Here is a 5,141-nt window from a genome sequence, read left to right as displayed (position 1 = left end):
GATGGAATCATTGGAAGGATGGAGCCTGTCTCTCTGCACACGTCCAGCATGCCACGCCCTGAAGCCGATTGTGCCCTGATGAATGCCAACAGCTGCACAGACACACAGGGAGTCTTCAGAGCCAGCAAGCCCTTCCAAGCCTCCAGCCTTGGTCCTTTGCTCTAGACAGCATGCAAGCTCAGATTTCCAAGCTGCTTCAGGTTTGAGGAAATGTCAGATCTGGTGGGGACTGGAAACTTCAGGAATGGAGAGCTCCTGGGAGCTGGTGGGGAGGATAGAAGGACCAGACTGCACTCAGGAGGCAGAAGCAGAATTATGAGTTCCAGGCTAGACTGGGCAACACAGTGAACCCCAGGCCAGCCATTGAAACAGCGAGACTCTTAAAAACAAATCACAACATAAAAACAAAAACAATAAAAAAAAGTCTCTGTAGACTTCTCCTGGAGACAGAGTCCAGAAGGACTTGGTTCTTAAGCTATATGGGGTGTCCAAATCCCCTGGAGAACTCACTAATGCATAAACTGCTGAAGGCTTCCCAGACGATCTGGACGGATAGGTCCAGTGGGGCCAGCCCTTTGTCTGCCAAGTTCCCTGGGTGAAGTTGCTGTTCTGGGCTTGGATAACCTTACAGGAATTGCACAAAGATTACTGACTACTTACTAACTACTTTAACTATTCAGGAAAGAGGTTGCCCTTCATATGTTGGTCCTGAGCCAACACCCCCTCTGCAGGCCCAGGGACAGAGTCTTATAAAGGTTTGTTGATCACACTACCACATATTGTCAGTCTGAGCTTGTCTGTGTGACTTCCCTTAGGTCGTCAGCACTTAAGTGTTCTTGGGTGTTCACTGAACATTGATGCTAGACATCATGACTTGGTTGCTACATAACAGCCAGTGACTTTAGTGACTTTTTTTTTTTTTTTTAGCTTGCATGCAACAAAAAGAAAGGTCATGTCCATGAATGCTGAAGCAGGCCCAAAACTTATGTAAGGAGGCATGAAAGGTAATTAGAGGTTGGAAGGGAGTGAGAGATCACTGAAGAAGAAGGAAAGCAGTCTTTGCTGAAGCCTGGAGGTCCAGAATATTTGGAGGAACAGTGCAATTTTGACACACTTCCAGAGAATTCATAAGATTATGAGTGGGAAATTACTCTGGTGCACTACAGTGCCTATAGACCCAGCTGCTCAGGAGGCGGAGGCAGGAGGATTGTCATGAATTTGACGTCAACTTGAGCAACCTTGTGAGTTTGAAGCCATCTGTGACACACAGCTTGACCTTTTCTTGAAGAACCCAAACAAACAAAAACAAACAAACAAGCAAGCAAACACTAGACAAACAGAAAGAATAAAGCTGGAAATTGTATTAGTCGCTTTTGCATTACTACAATCTAGACAACTTTATAAAAAGAAGTTTATTTACCTTAGTTTTTGAAGCTGGAAATCCGAACAACCTGAGCCCTCACCTCTTTCCTTGGCTACTTCGTATCATGAGAATTCATCAATTCATCTCTCTCTCTCTCTCTCTCTCTCTCTCTCTCTCTCTCTCTCTCTCTGTGTGTGTGTGTGTGTGTATGAATGGGTTTGTGTATGCATGTGTGAGACAGTGAAAGAAACAGAAACACACACACACACACACAGAGAGAGAGAGAGACAGAGAGAGAGAGAGACAGATCAGGATAGAGAGAGAGAGAGAGACAGAGAGAGAGAGAGAGAGAGAGATCAGGATACAGTCCCAGGCACTCTATCATATCATAAGGACCTTACTTAACTCATCCTAATCATTCCAACCTCTAGCTAGCACAGTCAGAGTAAGTCCCAGCAGAGGAAGGGGAAAGAGGAGGGCAGAAGGCCTGTAGTATCACTTGACCTCTGAGATTCAAAGCATGAAGTGGGTGCTCCATGGGTTAGTATTTTGTCACCAGAGAGGTGGGGTAGTGGCAATGTGTTCTTTTGGAGTCTTTGAACAATTAACTCAAGACAAAACTAAACTAAATTAAACAAAAACAAAAAACAAAAACAAAAACAAAACAAAACAAAACAAAAAACATGTACAATGCCTACGGAGTTGGCTCCGTAGGCAGGAATGCTGGCAGTTCTTTTTTATTTATGTGTGAGTGCTCTATCTGCATATATGCCTGCATGGCAGAAGAGGGCACCAGATCTCATTACAGATGGTTGCGAGCCACTGTGCGGTGGCTGGGGATTGAACTCAGGATCTCTGGAAGAGCAGCCAGTGCTCTTAACTGCTGAACCATCTCTCCAGCCCTGCTGATGGCTCTTACAGAGGACTCAGGTTCAGTTCCTAACACTCACATGGCAGCTAACAGCTTTATAACTACAGGTCCAGGAAGATCTGACATCCTCTTTTGGCCTCCACAAGCATTAGGCAGACTGTGCTGCACAGAAATACAAGCAGGCAAAACACTCATTCACATAAATAAAAATTAAATAACAAAAAACTTTGTGCAAAAAGAGAGCAGAGAAATAAAGGTTCTTGCTCTTATAAGCCTTAAAATCAAGTGAGGGAAATAGACAAGCATTTATTAAGTGTAAGAATTAGCCTGTAATCCCAGGATTTGGAAGGCTGAGGCGGGAGAGTTATCATGAATTCCAACCCAGTCTGGGTTGTGGAGTAAAACTCTGTCTCAAAACACCATCACCAAAACCCTAAAAATAAAATGTGATCCTGCTGGACTTGAGAGCAAGGGGGAGTGACAAGTCAGAGTGAGCATGCGTACTCGTGGTACCCTAACAGCGGCTTCCTCAGCATTTGCTGGTCAGACATCACTCTGAGGGAACTACAGAAACAATCTGTTCAATTCCCATGATGTAGCCCATTGTAGAGACAGGTAAACTGAGACAGAGTTTCTTTTTGCTGTTCTACTTCTCATTTAAACCTCATTCTAATCCTACAAATTATGTATTTCGGATTAGTACCTCACTCTTAATTGCCTAGTAAGATGACACCAAATTTTGTCACTTTATTCCTGGTGTCAAGGACTGACCCTGAATATGTACTACTTTTTAAAACAGAGTCTCATTATGTAGCCCTGGCTGGGCTGGAACTTGCTGTGTAGACCAGGCTGGTCTCAAACTCACAAAGATCCTCCCTGCCTCTGCTGCCCGAGTTCTGGGAGGAAAGTCATGTGTCAATATGCCTGGCACAATAATTTTTTTTTTGTTTTGTTCGTCAAGACAGGGTTTCTCTGTATTGCTTTGGAGGTTGTCCTGGAACTTGCTCTGTAGACCAGGCTGGCCTTGAACCCATAGACATCTGCCTGCCTCTGCCTCCAGAGTGCTGGGATTAAAGGCATAGCTGCCATCTTGGTTAAGAGTTGTAACTTCTTGTTTTTTAATCATGTTTTCTTCTTTAGGCTATTTATTTATTGTGTGTGTGTGTGTGTGTGTGTGTGTGTGTGTAGATCAGAGGACAACTTTGGGGAGTCAGTTCTCTCTTCCCACAGAGGGTTCTGGGCATTGAACTCAGGTGGTCCTACTTGTGTGGCAAGCACTTTTACCTGCTGATCGCAAGCTGTAAAAAATCTTAACTGAGACATCTGACTTCCATATCGTTTGCTCCGCTTGTCTGCACTCACAGACAAGACACCATCCTTTCTGTACCCTGGCGTTGCCACCCACAAAGTGGAAGGATCAGGCTAAAATCACTAACAACAAATGTGAGGTTGACCTTGTTCTCTTTGGAAGATCTTTCTTCTAGTGTGGAATCAGGCAGTTTCTTCCCCTTCTCAGGATTTGAAAATTGGCACCAGGTTCCTGGACTCTTTCTGGGCAGGAGAATTTTCACAAGCCACATCACTCACGCCTTCAGCAGATCTGACAGGCCCAGAGGAGAAAGCCTGAAATAGAGTTGGCCGCCCTCAACCTTCCAGTGGCTCAAGGGAGCTGTCTGTCCAGCTCTTAATAACCCATTGTACCTAGAATATTCTGGAAATTTCTTTATGTGGCAGAGTATTTTCCGGGGGTGATGGGTAGTTGGGTAGGCTCAACTACGAGCAGAGGCAAGAATGGCACCATTCAGCATTAAGAAACAAATATAGAAAGGGTGTGATGATATTTTGTTTTGTTTTGTTTTGTTGGTTTTTTGAGACAGTGTTTCTCCGTGTAGCTTTGGAGCTTATCCTGGCACTCGCTCTGGCTGGCCTCGAACTCACAGAGATCCACCTGCCTTGGCCTCCCGAGTGCTGGGATTAAAGGTGTGCGCCATCAACGCCTGGCGGGTGTGATGATATTTAAAGACAAGAAGTGCCTCTTCTGTGGCTGGGTCCCAGCACTTGAGAGACAGAAGCAGGGAAATCTCTGAGTTCGATGCCAGCCTGGTTTACAGAGTGAGTTCCAGGCCAGCCAAGGCTGTACAGAGAAACTCTGACTTAATAAACCAAACCAAACATAAAAAGCTCTTCTGTGCTGGGCATTGGTGGTGCATGCCTTTAATCCCAGCACTCAGAAGGCAGAGGCAGGTGGATCTCTGTGAGTTTGAGACCAGCCTGGTCTACAGAGCGAGTTCCAGGACAGCCTCCAAAGAAAAACCCTACCAAGAAAAAGAAAAAGAAAAAGAAAAAAGCTCTTCTGTGGTTTGAACAAAAGGGCAGTGACTTAGAATATAGCTGCAGTAAGTCAGGAGTTCAAGATCATCCTTGGCTACATAGTAGGTCTGAGGTCTGAGGTCATCCTAAGTTAGTTAGACACTGTCTTAAATAAACACACACATGTATGCACACACACACACCACAGACACATACCACCCCCCCCACAGAAAGAGAGAGAGAGAGAGAGAGAGAGAGAGAGAGAGAGAGAGAGAGAATCTTCTTCATTGTTAACTTACTATATATGGAGTCAGCTAGGGACACAACTCTGGGCATGTGTGTGCAGAAATGGCCCCAATGGGCTCATATATTTGAATGCTTAGTCACTAGGGAGTGACACTATTTGAAAGGATTAGAAGGGGGCTGTAGAGGTGGCTCAGCAGTTAAGAGCACCGACTGCTCTCCCAGAGGTCCTGAGTTCAATTCCCAGCAACCACATGGTGGCTCACAACCATCCGTTATAAGATCTGGTGCCCTCTTCTGGTGTGCAGATATACATGGAAGCAGAATGTTGTATACAAATAAATAAATAAAATC

The sequence above is a fragment of the Cricetulus griseus genome, chromosome 8 (assembly GCF_003668045.3).
Source record: "Cricetulus griseus strain 17A/GY chromosome 8, alternate assembly CriGri-PICRH-1.0, whole genome shotgun sequence".
In the NCBI taxonomy this organism is placed as follows: Eukaryota; Metazoa; Chordata; class Mammalia; order Rodentia; family Cricetidae; genus Cricetulus; species Cricetulus griseus.
Note: the sequence above shows the minus strand (reverse complement) of the source record.